The sequence below is a fragment of the Sinohyriopsis cumingii genome, chromosome 16 (assembly GCF_028554795.1).
Source record: "Sinohyriopsis cumingii isolate HCF-2022 chromosome 16, ASM2855479v2, whole genome shotgun sequence".
Taxonomy (NCBI): Eukaryota; Metazoa; Mollusca; class Bivalvia; order Unionida; family Unionidae; genus Sinohyriopsis; species Sinohyriopsis cumingii.
The window spans coordinates 22490007-22507042 of NC_142976.1; positions in this window are offsets into that span (position 1 = coordinate 22490007).

The following is a 17036-nucleotide window of genomic DNA, read 5'->3' on the forward strand; positions in this document are numbered from 1 at the left end:
AAGGCCAAAAACATATAAGTTTCTGTTAATTTCTGCGCCGTCTTACATAATAGGATTATTTTAGTCTCACAGAAACAGCCCGGTAGTTCCGAATATCTAACTCAGTGGTTCCCAAACTTGTTCAGGCCAACTTCCCATTGGTTATCCTCAGCGTCCCCTACCTTAGCCCATAACAAGCACTATTCAATATTGGCGCACCCTCTCCCTCGGTAATCCCACCGCCCCCAAACGTGGAGGTACATCCTACTTTGGGAACCACTGATCTAACTCTAGCTGCTCAGTAGATTTTGCTACCTATAGGCAGTAACTCTCAAACTCAAGAGGGTGTTCGTGGAAAACACTGATTAGTCCAGCTATATATGCACAGGGTCTATTTTGGAGAGGTATACTGTACAACTAATTACCAATCATTTTACTTATTATATTAGAATTTGAAGCAATAATTATCCAGAGGTGACTACTTAAGGGTGGTTAGTCATGTTTAATTTCGAAACGTTTTAGTAATTATATCGATTCTTTGAATCATATTTGAATTATTTTCTTCTAAACGAATATACCGGTTGCATTTCAATATTGTTCTTCAATTTGTAAAAAAGAAAATACCGTCCTTATCGATCTAAGTCGTCGAATTTGCGATGTCCACACAAAATGTCTCACCAAAAATCATTTATTTATCAAAGTATCATACATTTCTTTTCACCGTACATTTCTCTGCAAAAGAGATATCTATCTATCTATCTATCTATCTATCTATCTATCTATCTATATATATATATATATATATATATATATATATATATATATATATATATATATATATATATATATATATATACAGTTTAAGCCTAATCCAAGTTACATTGTCTTTATGTAGTTAGGTACTTCACACTCTAAGATCATGCAAGCTATCGAAGCCTCAACCGAATTTACAAAGTAAAATTTCATTATCTCGACAGCTAATTAATCAGACGAACCTCAAGTCTCCCGACTGGTCCCGATATTCGACGTTTAATCGAACGTATCAGCGTGTTTTTGTATATACAAATCCAGTGACAGTTTTGGTAAACAATTATGTTATGCTCAGTCAAGGACACTGTATATTTTTCAAAGCTAGACTACGTAATTATTGTCATGTGTTATATTGTGATTTTGGTGATGGACATTTTAATAGATCCTTCTTGAACAATGTACTTTTGACCCTTATCCGGGGTCTTGATCTTTGTCTGAGTCTTTTTTGACGTTTTATTTTAAAATGTAAATCTAATTTATCTGAATATTAGTCATTCGTTGAATACGATTTGAGGCAAAATTAATTAGATTATTGTTGAGTTCAGTAGTTTATTTAAGCTGGAATTCTATTTATTCAAATTATTCAATTCAAGTGATCCCTCTTTAGAAATAATAACTGCTCTTCACAAAATGTCATTCTAGGAAATAGAGACTTGAATTTATCTTGAAAGTTCAAATAAAGATATATTCTTGGATTGTATTATTGTGATCAAACAAAAGACTGTTGGCAGATCATCACTACACTGGCCACATGCACATCGACACTTTCAGAGTTGGATTTTATTTGGATTTCCAGTAAAATTTACTCATATCTTTAATCATTAGAACTTGTATATGTAATTCTATTATGCTTCATTTTACAAATAATAGTGAAAATAACAAGTGTTCACAATGTCGTCTAATGCGGAGACCTTTATTTCAAATACTACCCTGATACAGTTAGACGTCTTGAAAAATAATGCATTGCTCCACCTTGCCAGAAAATATAATCTTTACGAGGCAAAAGCCTCTTTTTTATTGAAGCAATAAATCACAAAACTCATTTGGTAAGCTATTTGTTGGAAAAGAATGTTTTGGGTAAAAGTGATTTGGATGTGATTAGTGAGTCTCCCTCTGACTCTAACTTAAAAGTTATGGAGTTGAAATTAAAATACAATAATGAAAGCTAGCTAGGAAAGCGTGAGCTTCAAGAAAGACAAATACAATTAGATAAAGAGGAAATTGTGTGTGTGTGTGTGTGTGTGTGGTTTGGATTTTTAACGTAGCTTTAACATTTTCTCAGTCATATCGCTACAATGTCTGCAGTGTGACAGTGTATAGTGATGTCAAGCACTGGGACATCATGCCGCAGATATGTAGCATGATGTCCCATCCAGTCACTTTATCTTGACACCAGGCCGACCATTCCTAACACTAACCTCTTAATGCTGAGCGCCAAGCGAGGCAGCTGTTAGTACCATTTTTGTAAGTCTTTAGTATGACTCAGAGTGAGATCGAACCCACCATCTCCCACATCCGAGGCGGACGCTCTAATCACTAGGACACCGGAGCGGTTAGGAAAGAGTGAATAAATGTAGTTGCAGAAAGAGAAATATGAGAGACTAATTGAATTATTGCAGTTGCAAAACGAGAAAATAGAGAGGCTAATACAATTGCAGTTGCAGAAAGAGAAGAGAAGGAGAATTTAGGCCAATGCAAATGCAAAAGGAAAACGAGGAGGGGGGAAATAACGATACGAAGAGAAAGAGAAAAAGAAGAAAGGGAATTTAAATTTAGATTTAAAAAAAATAGAGCTGGCACAAGAAAAGGACATCGCGCTTTACACAACCTATCAGGTTTTTGATGTTACTAAAATGTTAGGTTAGTACTCCATTTTAAAGAAAAAGAAGTAGATAAATATTTTCCTCTCATTGAAAATCTTATTAAAATTGAGCAAGAGAACAAACATATGACTGTTATTACATACATACATACATACATACATACATACATACATACATACTCCAATCAGTAAATAAAAAAACGAAAATAAGCAGAAAATTAAGGAGATATCATCCAACAATATTCAGATAGTTTATGAAAGCACATTAATTGGCCAAATACAGATAAATTACATATATTTAAATTGCTACATTCTACGGTAATAAGATAGATGTGGCATAAGCACGATAAAACACGTTGATATTACTGATAACAGTAAATATTACATGTATCGGATATCAGATAACATAAGGAGCATTAAGTACAAGCGATCCATGAACATAATGTAACGTTATGTGAATGTACTCATATTTGTAGTTATGTTCCTGGTATTACGCCGATCTTTGTATCGAATGTACAAATCACGCATTCCACCTGAAGGTTAAAAATCGACCGGAGTGCATACCAGGCCTGACTCTACTGACAGCGGAACACGGTCTGTTGATTGTGCTGAGTACCGCCCTGCGAACTGCATGAAGAAACTCTAAGATGGCGTACATGCTTGGAAAATCTAGTTATTTTGGACGGAATGCGGTTTGTATCCAAAATGTTAACTATAAATGAAGGATTTTACACTTGTTATCTTTCATCTTTTATCTTACATACTTTTTACAGAACCTTAACATAGCTTTGTTTGATATTCATCTATGTGTACTTAATGTTTACATTGATATGGAATGGGTTTCCTTGCTGCAATTTTGTGCATTTCAGTTGTACATCGTTCGAACTTTGCCATCAGTTTAAAGGTATAATGCCTATTGTCCTGATGAGCCTGAAGACGCTACTACATGCATACGCTACTACTACTACATGCATACGTTACTACATGCATACGTTACTACTACTACTAGCATACGCTACTACTACTACTACATGCATACGTTACTACTACTACATGCATACGCTACTACTACTACATGCATACGCTACTACTACTACTACTACATGCATACGTTACTACATGCATTCGTTACTACTACTACATGCATACGCTACTACTACTACTACATGCATACGTTACTACATGCATACGTTACTACTACTACATGCATACGCTACTACTACTACTACATGCATACGTTACTACATGCATACGTTACTACTACTATATGCATGCGCTACTACTACTACTACATGCATACGCTGCTACAATTACTACATGCATACGCTACTACTACTACATGCATACGCTACTACTACTACATGCATACGTTACTACTACTACTACATGCATACGTTACTACTACTACTACATGCATACGCTACTACTACTACTACAAGCATACGTTACTACATGCATACGTTACTACTACTACTACATGCATACGCTACTACTACTACTACATGCATACGTTACTACATGCATACGCTACTACTACTACTACATGCATACGTTACTACATGCATACGTTACTACTACTACTACATGCATGCGCTACTACTACTACTACATGCATACGTTACTACATGCATACGCTACTACTACTACTACATGCATACGTTACTACATGCATACGTTACTACTACTACTACATGCATGCGCTACTACTACTACTACATGCATACGTTACTACTACTACTACATGCATACGTTACTACATGCATACGTTACTACTACTACATGCATACGCTACTACTACTACATGCATACGTTACTACTACTACTACATGCATACGCTACTACTACTACTACATGCATACGTTACTACATGCATACGCTACTACTACTACTACATGCATACGTTACTACATGCATACGTTACTACTACTACTACATGCATACGCTACTACTACTACTACATGCATACGTTACTACATGCATACGTTACTACTACTACATGCATGCGCTACTACTACTACTACTACATGCATACGCTGCTACAATTACTACATGCATACGTTACTACATGCATACGTTACTACATACATACGTTACTACTACTACATGCATACATTACTACATGCATATGTTACTACTACTACTAGCATACGCTACTACTACTACTACATGCATACGTTACTACATGCATACGTTACTACTACTACATGCATGCGCTACTACTACTACTACATGCATACGCTGCTACAATTACTACATGCATACGCTACTACTACTACATGCATACGCTACTACTACTACTACATGCATACGTTACTACATGCATACGTTACTACTACTATATGCATGCGCTACTACTACTACTACATGCATACGCTGCTACAATTACTACATGCATACGCTACTACTACTACATGCATACGCTACTACTACTACATGCATACGTTACTACTACTACTACATGCATACGTTACTACATGCATACGTTACTACTACTATATGCATGCGCTACTACTACTGCTACATGCATACGCTGCTACAATTACTACATGCATACGCTACTACTACTACATGCATACGTTACTACTACTACTAGCATACGCTACTACTACTACTACATGCATACGTTACTACATGCATACGTTACTACTACTATATGCATGCGCTACTACTACTACTACATGCATACGCTGCTACAATTACTACATGCATACGCTACTACTACTACTAGCATACGCTACTACTACTACTACATGCATACGTTACTACATGCATACGTTACTACTACTATATGCATGCGCTACTACTACTACTACATGCATATGCTGCTACAATTACTACATGCATACGCTACTACTACTACATGCATACGCTACTACTACTACATGCATACTTTACTACTACTACTAAATGCATACGTTACTACTACTACATGCATACGTTACTACTACTACTACATGCATACGTTACTACTACTACATGCATACGTTACTACTACTACTACATGCATACGTTACTACTACTACATGCATACGTTACTACTACTACATTTTTTGTTGTTGAATTTAATTATAGTAGCGTTCGCACAATTGTGCATGTGCCACTTTTTTCTGACTGCACCGCAGCCTGCTAGTTGTTCCTGGGGAAGGGGATGATGCCACCTGCCCCAGGCTTTTATGGATTCAAGGAACCCTGATAGTTTGGCCTCAATCTGTGGGTCCATAAAGGTCCCTACAGTTGAATGGTTGGCTGTGATTAGTGGGAAGGAGAGCTCGGGAACGGTCCTGCTTGCTTTACATCGCTGGTTTCTTGTTGCATTTGCCTTTTTTTTTTTTTTTTTTTCGAGATTTTTTTTTTCTTCTTCAAAATGTTTTAAAATGAGGGGCGATGTTCTATGCTGTTTATAGAGGTTCTTAGTAGATATCATGTATGAAGAGAGATTTTCAAGGTTATTATGGTATTACTAGTCGAGGTGTTTAGGGTGTGTTTCCTACGTTATGTTATTTATAAGTTTTTAGATATTACCTCTTTAAGTTATTTATTAATTGATGTTTTTAGAGATTGAATGTTATTTATACTTTATTTAGCAAGAGACCGGAGTCCTAGCCGATTACACGGTTCGTTAAGGACATCTAGGACAGGAATCCTAGCTGATTACTCGGTTCGTTAAGGACATCTAGGACATCCGATTTTGCGGTTTCCTTAGTTTTTTATAGGTGCTTCGTAAGTGAATTATTTATTAATACTTTTATAAAATTGAATGATATGTTATGGTTTTTTATGTGGTGGCTTCTACATTTATTTAGCTAGTTACTGGGTCTTTTGGTTTTGTGGGGATAGTAATTATATTTTGTTCCTAAGTCCTGCTGAGTCTATGAATTGATTTATATTTTTATATGCTGATTGTTTATTTTTATTAGAGTCCATAAGTAACTCTGGGTATGTGTGTGGTAATCCATTCTCTTTTTGGTTTTTGATAAATATTTTCCGAGCGGGTTGATATTTTGGGCATATATTGAATACGTGATGTAGATCTTCGGTGGTGTGGCAGTTAAAGCAGTTAATGGTTGCTGGTTTGGGTCCTATAAACCTTCCAAAACTGCTTGCTAGTTTAGTTTTTCCAGTTATTATCCTGTTTATGGTTTTCTGTTCTAAATAGGTACCCTTAGGTAGCTGTATGTTCCTATCTACGTTTTTTTGGGTTTCATGGTGATTTTACTACTACATGCATACGTTACTACTACTACATGCATACGCTACTACATGCATACGTTACTACATGCATACGTTACTACTACTACTACATGCATACGTTACTACTACTACTACATGCACACGTTACTACTACTACTACTACATGCATACGCTACTACATGCATACGTTACTACTACTACATGCATACGTTACTACATGCATACGTTACTACTACTACATGCATACGTTACTACATGCATACGTTACTACTACTACATGCATACGTTACTACATGCATACGCTACTACTACTACTACATGCATACGCTACTACTACTACTACATGCATACGCTACTACATGCATACGTCACTACTACTACATGCATACGCTACTACATGCATACGTTACTACTACTGCATGCTTACGTTACTACTACTACATGCATACGTTACTACATGCATACGTTACTACTACTACATGCATGCGCTACTACTACTACTACATGCATACGCTAATGCTACTACATGCATACGTTACTACTACTAGATGCATACGTTACTACTACTACATGCATACGTTACTACTACTACATGCATACGCTACTACTACTACATGCTTACGCTACTACATGCTACTACTACTACATGCATACGCTACTACATGCTACTACGACTACTAGGTGCATACGTTACTACTACTACATGCATACGTTACTACTACTACATGCATACGCTACTACTACTACATGCATACGCTACTACTACATGCATACGTTACTACTACTACATGCATACGCTACTACATGCTACTACTACTACATGCATACGCTACTACTATTACATGCATACGCTACTACATGCATACGCTACTACTACTACATGCATACGCTACTACTACATGCATACGTTACTACTACTACATGCATACGCTACTACATGCTACTGCTACTACATGCATACGCTACTACTACTACATGCATACGCTCCTACATGTATACGCTACTACTACTACATGCATACGCTACTACATGCTACTACTACTACATGCATACGCTACTACTATTACATGCATACGCTACTACATGCATACGCTACTACTACTACATGCATACGCTACTACTACTATGCATACGCTACTACTACTACTACATGCATACGCTATTACATGCTACTACTACTACATGCATACGCTACTACTACTATATGTATACGTTACTACATGCATACGCTACTACTACTACATGCATACGCTACTACTACTACATGCATACGCTACTACTACTACTACTACTATGCATACGCTGCTACTACTACATGCATACGCTATTACATGCTACTACTACTACATGCATACGTTACTACTACTACTACATGCATACGCTACTACTACTACTACATGCATACGCTACTACATGCATACATTACTACTACTACTACTACATGCATACGCTACTACTACTACATTCATACGTTACTACTACTACATGCATACGTTACTACTACTACTACATGCATGCGCTACTACTACTACTACATGCATACGTTACTACATGCTTACGTTACTACTACTACATGCATACATTACTACTACTACTACTACATGCATACGCTACCACTACTACATGCATACGCTAATACTACTACATGCATACATTACTACTACTACATGCATACGCTACTACTACTATATGGATACGCTACTACTACTACTACATGCATACGCTACTACTACTACATGCATACATTACTACTACTACATGCATACGCTACTACTACTACATGCATACGCTATTACATGCTACTACTACTATATGCATACGCTACTACTACTACATGCATGCGCTACTACTACTACTACATGCATACGTTACTACATGCATACGTTACTACTACTACATGCATACGTTACTACATGCATACATTACTACTACTACTACTACATGCATGCGCTGCTACTACTACTACATGCATACGCTACTACTACTACATGCATACGCTATTACATGCTTCTACTACTACATGCATACGCTACTACATGCATACGCTACTACTACTACTACTACTACTACTACATAATAATAATAATAATAATAATAATAATAATAATAATAATAATAATAATAATAATAATGAGGACTTTGTATAGCGCCTAATCTTTAGAAGCTCTAAGCGCTTTACAACTTTAGACAACACCTTAAGATAAGAAACATAATAATATTATTACAAAAACAAACAACATGAAAAACAAACAACGTGAAATTAGAAGAACATTAAAAAAATAAAAAAACATGCTGAGAATATTTCAGGTAGGAAACATTATTAGGTCTTTATGTTTGTTCTTGCTGTCGAAATAACTACTACTACATGTACACGCTACTACTACTGCATGCATACGTTACTACATGCATACGTTGCTACATGCATACATTACTACATGCATACGTTACTACATGCATACGTTACTACATGCATACGCTACTACATGCATATGCTACTACATCCATACGTTACTACATGCATACGTTGCTACATGCATACGTTACTACATGCATACGTTGCTACTACATGCATACGCTACTACATGCATATGCTACTACATCCATACGTTACTACATGCATACGTTACTACATGCATACGTTGCTATATGCATACGCTACTACATGCATACGTTGCTACATGAATATATGTAAAGTTTCAAACTCATGACTATTAAACTGCCATACTGTAGAAATTAAAAGCGTATGTAAAGAAGAATACGTAACTGATATAACAAAGGAAAGAAACATCGGAATTAACCAAGTAAAGGTATAAACAAGGCAGTGAGAAACAAATAAACACGGAGACATCAATTAAATATCTAATTAAATAACGACTAGCAACTAACCACTTAGCTAAATATATAGCTAATTAAGTCAGCAATTAATTTACAAACGTACTAAGTGTTTATTTGTATATAACATATGGTAAAAAATCAAGTAATCCAATAAATAAAACAAATACTTTCTGGAGACAAAGAATATATAAAATATTTGGGATCCATTGTTGCCATCTCTACTCTGAATTACAATAGAGAATATATTGTTAATCTTTAAAAAAGAGTCCAACTCTATAATGCAAGTAAGTTATATGTTATCAATGTAGCATTAACTGGTCGACTGATGAAAGTAAAAGTATAATTTTAGCATTTGAAAACCCAAACGCATTCCAAGTATTCAATTTCTTCTTTATGTTGAACAAAGTCACTTCCAAATATTCATTTTCTTCTGTACGTTTTCAAAATGTACTTCCAAATACTCCTTTTATTTTGTACGTTTTCTAAAGCCACTTCGAAATATTCCTTTTTTCTGTACGTTTTCCGAAGCCACTTTGAAATATTCCTTTCCTTCTGTACTTGTTCCGAAGTCACTTCGAAATATTCCTTTTCTTCTGTACGTTTTCTGAAGCCGCTTCGAAATATTCATTTCTTCTGTACGTTTTCTGAAGCCACTTCGAACCATTCCTTTTTTTCTGTACGTGTTCCAAAGCAACTTTAATTATTAAGTTTCTTCTTTATGTTGTGTGAAGCCACTTACTGATATTCCGTTTATTTAGCACGTCTTCTGCGAAGAAGTGGGAGAATAATTAATATTGTAGTGAGAATTTGATTCTTCTTGATAAATAAGTGTATTCACGTAGAGAAGTCTTTGCTTCCTAAATTTTATTTTTGTTTATGAGTCTAGTTCATTTTATATAGATAAATGTATATACTTTTGTATAGAGCTTTATTTATGTGGGTATAATTAATAAGTGGCCTGGTTTGTAACATCCTTTGTGACTGAGTGGTACATGTGTGTGGTTGACACGTAGAAGATTGCAGTTTAAATCCACACAACAGCGAAATAAGGCATCCCTTGTTTCGTATCTGGATGATTGTCCAACTCTGCAGCTATTGGCACGATGTGAAAGAGTTTCGACAACTCTGAAAGCCAGATCTGGATGACTCACATTGAGAGTTGTATGGAAGGGTAATGGCGCGCGCGCGTGCGTGTGTGTGTGTGTGTGTGTGTGTGTGTGTGTGTGTGTGTGCGTGTGTGTGTGTGTGACATGGATATTCAATGCAGCTTTAACAATGTTTCAGTCATATCGCTACTGCGTCAGCAGTGTGTGGCAATTTATAGTGATGTTTAGCACAGGGGCATCATGCCGCAGACATGTACCATGATGTCCACACAGTCAGATTAACATGACATCAGACCAAACAGTCCTAACATTAACCTTTTAATACTGAGCATTTAACGAGGCAGCTGTTAGTACCATTTAAAAAAAATGTCTTTAATATTTCCTGGCCGGGGTTTGAACCCACAACCTCCATCAAAGAGGAAAGGTGAGTACAGCGGTCAAGGTATATGAAGTCACTTGCAAACATGCTAGCTTATCTTTTGGTATAGTACGTGCTATGTGTGCCAGACACGCAGTTCGAAACCTAATGCTAACTGTAATGCAGTGTCCCTTCCCTTTACCTATTTATGTTCATTGTGTACATGTATTTAATAATAATAATAATAATAATAATAATAATAATAATACTTGTATTGCACAAGAAAATTGGCACAATAATTATATTACAATTGATGATTGGTATATGTCAGTACCATATTACCAGAAATGTTGTCTCTTCCCCTAGATTTGAATCAAACAACACCTTTATGACATTAAAAAGAAACACAAATGCACTGTTCTTCTACCTGTAAAGTGCAACAAATATCAAAGCGATATCAGAGGGGGAGATCTGATAATTTATCAGTCTGACACCATCCAATTTATCATCACACACACACGCACACAAATGTGTGTGCTTTGAAAACTGTATTTACGGTTATTTACTATGATTTCAAGCATATAAGTAGATTAAAGATTATTTAACATAGAAATGATTTTTAGATACAATAATATGTTTTATTTTCTCCAAAGTGTTACAATATAACTACTTATAGACTACTTGTTGACTTTAAGATTCAAATGTATGTAAACAAAATTACTACTATTATTTCAACGAGGTTATTTTGAGAAAGCTTTTAGCTTTTTGTCATAGATCGCTTTCTTTACCATACTTTTGTGATATTTCACAAAATATTATCCTCACTACTTAAATTCATGTTTCTTTTCTCGGACACAAATATATTTTATACCAAAGCCATTCATGTTTGGTATTCCAATTCGTGTTTTGAAACAACAAAATCCATGAAAATTTATATCCTACGAAAAATGAAAATAGCATGTACTCATGGAGTTTGTTTGTCTAATAGAAAAGGACCAGGTGTTATAAGGGCCAATTTTGGCCCCGATGAGATTTCCGCGAAACTCACAAAGATAACTGAGATCCCTCTGTCTTCCCAAAATATGTATTTAATTCTTATTCTTAGCAAAGAAAATAGACAATTAAAAAGCCAACGGTTTTCTCCTTGTTGTGGAACCTATTTTATGTGGATTAACTAACCTGCAGGGTAATGCGGATTAACTAACCTGCAGGGTAATACGTATCTGCAGTTTCACGAGCACCGGAAGTGTGACAAAGTTCTGAATGCTGTTGTGTGATATGTGGTTGTAGAATACCAATTACATATCAGAAACACTTTTTATTGTTTTTGAATGTGAGGATAAAGAGATATGAAGAGATTTTCATTCTGGGAAAAGATTCTGGAAGGATATACTACTTGACTTCTTAAAGGTTTGTTCTACTGGTGAGATTCTTTTTATTTGCTTATATGATTGAATTTTGAATATAGTGGTTTAACAGAAATTTAACTCTCTTACGCATCTACCTGTCTTCAAAGGATACTGTACTCGTTCCAGCTACCTTCGCTAACTAGAGGATGTCGATCCGCCTCTTTCCACATCGCCCCCTGGCATACTTAACAATCTCAAAACAGCATGTACCACTCTGCAATCAGATTGGATACAACTTTTAAAACATGATCCAGTCAGATTGGTTGTTACATTTACATGCGGGATATTTGCTGACGGTCATAAAGGCCTCCACAACCTAAGATCAATAACGCATGCGGGATATGTTTTTAAAGCAATAAACAGAATATTAAAATTCGGTCAGTTGCTAGACAGTCCATATGGTGGATATGTTTCCTGAATGACGTAAGCGGCGATTATTATTCGCATGTTTGTTAATGATTTATGCACATCGGATCTAACTAGGGAACATTTACTGCAATTGAAAGTCTTTGTTTCCATTTCAAATTTATGGCAAATTAACTTTCCTCCATGTTTCTTAGAAGTATAGACACGCTATTGTATGTTTTCTTTTTCTTTTAATGAAACTATTTGAGGTAATAGATGATTGCATGTATACATTGCAACTGAACAGACAAATATCATAATTTGACTTAGAGGAAATCATTAAAGCGGCATATGACCTTTTACGTGACCATTAAGAAACTACTTGCTTAAACGTTTGAATTAGCAGACTCGTATTGATATTTTAGTGTTGCCATACCGAGTAGTAGTGTAATTATGCCGGTTTGGTCTTCCCCACGACTTTGCCAAGCACTTATCATACTTTGCTCAACCTGTGGATGATTAACATTAACCATCCACAAATGTGGCTAGTCATGCGGGATAGAAGCTTATGACCTGCTGGAGAAGGTGTAACAACAATTTTGAAAATATAAAATAATCAACGGACAAGACACTAAACGCCTATTTCTCTGTTTGCCTTTAAGTATGCATTTCACAGTTGTGTCCCAGACCTCAAGAAACGTCCATTTCAAAGAATATTTAAAATAATTTTGCGTGTTTTTCAAATGATTGACTATATTAAATGTTATAATAGTGTAGTATTATGTATTTGATGAAGAAATAGGGAGGACAGATTAAGTGCAGAAGGTTGCTCTGGTTGAAATCGAAAGTTTATATTTCTCGTGTGCGGCTTATTTGATAAATCAAAGCCTTAATACATATTTATGAAGTTGTTTAATTTATTTTTATTATTATAAGAGTTTGTGTAATATAAAAAACCCAGAATATAATGCGTATTTATGAAGGACTTTTTACATAATTATTCGCTGTTGCCACTAAATTTGCTGAAAGTCGTTGTAAAATTTGATATCGAACTCAAATTGAACTTCATTTTCAGAACTGTCCAAATAAGAAGTCGGTCCAAGTGCTGGTTGTCCTTTTTACCCGAAGTGTGAATTAGAGTTCTAATCGTGAATCAATTTACATTCAGATTTACCAACATCAGGACAATTACATACATACATTGATACATACATACATACATACATACATACATACATACATACATACATACATACATACATACATACATACATACATACTCTAAGCATACAGTAAATGAAAAACGAAAATAAGCATTAAATTTAGGAGATATCCTCTAACTATATTCAGATGATTTATCATCTAAGTAGGCTAAATACAAATATCTTTAGCCTATAACTAAATTACTACATTCTAAGTTGTATGCGGCATAGACACGATAAAGCCATAATAGACACGGTAAAGCCATAATAGACACGATAAAACCATAATAGACACGATAAAGCCATAATAGATACGATAAAGTCATAACAGGCACGATAAAGCCATAATAGACACGATAAAGCCATGATAAATACGATAAAGCCATAATAGACACGATAAAGCCATAATAGATACGATAAAGCCATAATAGACACGATAAAGCCATAATAGACACGATAAAGCCATAATAGACACGATAAAGCCATAATAGATACGATAAAGCCATAATAGACACGATAAAGCCATAATAGACAAGATAAAGCCATAATAGATACGATAAAGCCATAATAGACACGATAAGCCATAATAGATACGATAAAGCCATAATAGACACGATAAGCCATAATAGATACGATAAGCCATAATAGACACGATAAAGCCATACTAGACACGATAAAGCCATGATAGATAATACGTGTGCTTGATAAGATTGATATCATCAATTTCAGGTGAACCATGGTCATAATGTAAAGTTAAGTAAACATGCACACGTTTGAAATTATTGTGCCGATCTGGTATTGGACCTACATATTTAACTAACGCATACAGCCTTAGGGGTGAACCTCGACTCGAGTGCATACCATGCCCTTGTCCAGTGATAGTACAACACAGTTTGTCGAATATCACTTTGTGACACAGAAGTATTACCTGAATTTGATGGGAAAAAAACTATATGATGGTATATATTTTGGATAATCTTGGAATTATTTTGACGTAATGCGGCTTATTTAAGAAATTGAGACCATGATTTAAGGATTGTACTGGTGTTATCTTTTATCTTATTTACATTTTACGGAAATGTAGCATAATTCGGTTTTATATTTATCTTTATGCACTTCATGTTTACATTTATCTGGAATTGGATGGTTCGTCTTTCTACAATTTAGGATAATGAAAACTATACCTTATTTGGGACCATATTGGCACTATTGTACTGAGGTGCCGTAATCCACTAATACATAAATACATACTAGTGTCAATAGGTACTTACATGTAGCTACATGAATATGGAAACTTTCAAAGACATGACTGTTTAACTACCATACTGTAAAACTGAAAAGTGTAAGAAGCAATACATAACTGACATACTTAACTAGAGGAATATCTGAACAAAGTAAAACTATTATCAAACAAGAAAAAAAAAATCTTAGGGGGAACTTAAGCTACCAGCAAAATATCTAATTAAAAAATCAAAAAGTAATGACCAATTAGCTAACTACATAACTAATTATGTTAGTAATTAAGTTACACACGTACTGATTAGCTACATATAACACATTGCCACGAATGGAATACTCACACTTCACTTTTTGGGGAAAAAGAATACGTACAATATTTGAGCTATGTTGTTTCAATTCCGCTTCTGAATTATCATAGTGGATATATGGTTATATGGTTAAACTTTGAAAATGTACAACTCCATAATGTAAGCAATTTATATGGTATCAAGTTAGCATTAATCAGCCTAGTAATAAACGTAAAAAGTGAATCCTAGCCTATGAAGACAAAATTCCCTTTCCAAGTTTTCTATTTCATCATGTCGTCTAAAGCCTATTGCAAAACGTCCATTTTTTTCGTTAAAATGCATGAAGCCTCTTCCAGATACTCCATTTATTTAGTACTTTTCCTGCCTAGCAGAAGAAAAAAAATAATATTTAGTGATAATTTGATAGTGCGCGAACTGCTAAAAGTGTAATATTACGAAACACAAGTATAGATGGAATATAAACGGATTTGCGTATATGAGAGGCGTTGAAATCGTTCTTAAAGACCACTATAATATGAAAAATATATTACAATCAAATGTGAAAAGAAAGAAATATTTATATTGCTTTGGTAACAGTATGAGTCATTATTTCATCTCTCTCTCTCTCTCTCTCTCTCTCTCTCTCTCTCTCTCTCTCAGTGAAGAACATTATTGTCTATAACTATATAGTACCAATAGTACAGATAAATATTATTTTATTGCATAAGACTATATAGTACCAATAGTACAGATACATATGATATGATGTATATAACCATATAGTACCAATAGTACAGATACATATTATATATTATTGCATATAACTAAATAGTACCAATAGTACAGATAAATATTGTATGATTGTATATAACTAGATAGTACCAATAGTGCAGATAAATATTATATTATTGTATATAACTATATAGTACCACTAGTACAGATAAATATTATGTGATGTATACAGTACCAATAGTACAGATAAATATTATTTTATTGTATATAACTATATAGTACCAATAGTACAGATAAATATTGTATGAAGCATAATCTATATTACATTAGTTAAAGTATCAAAAAGGATGAAATTTTCAAAATGGGAGGGTCCTTTATTTGAGTACTATTAGCATTAGTACTATCCTCCTCAAAATTCTTCCTTACTTGATTATATTTTAAAATACCGTACATCATTGTTTAATATTAAACTAGGTTAAGTTGTTTGGATTTTTCTAAAGGTCATTGGATTATTCAAGTACTATTTTAATTTTTTTAACATACCATAAAGGATGTATAAGGATTTATAAGTCTCACTGTCATATGAATGTATATTTCGTAGAAATATAGAGACGTTTATTAGAAGGGTTTGTATTTGGATAAATACGGTGATTCCTTTAAATAAAGTAAAGTATTAAATTAATGAAAAGATACGTCTGGCAAGGGTTGTTAGAAACAAAAA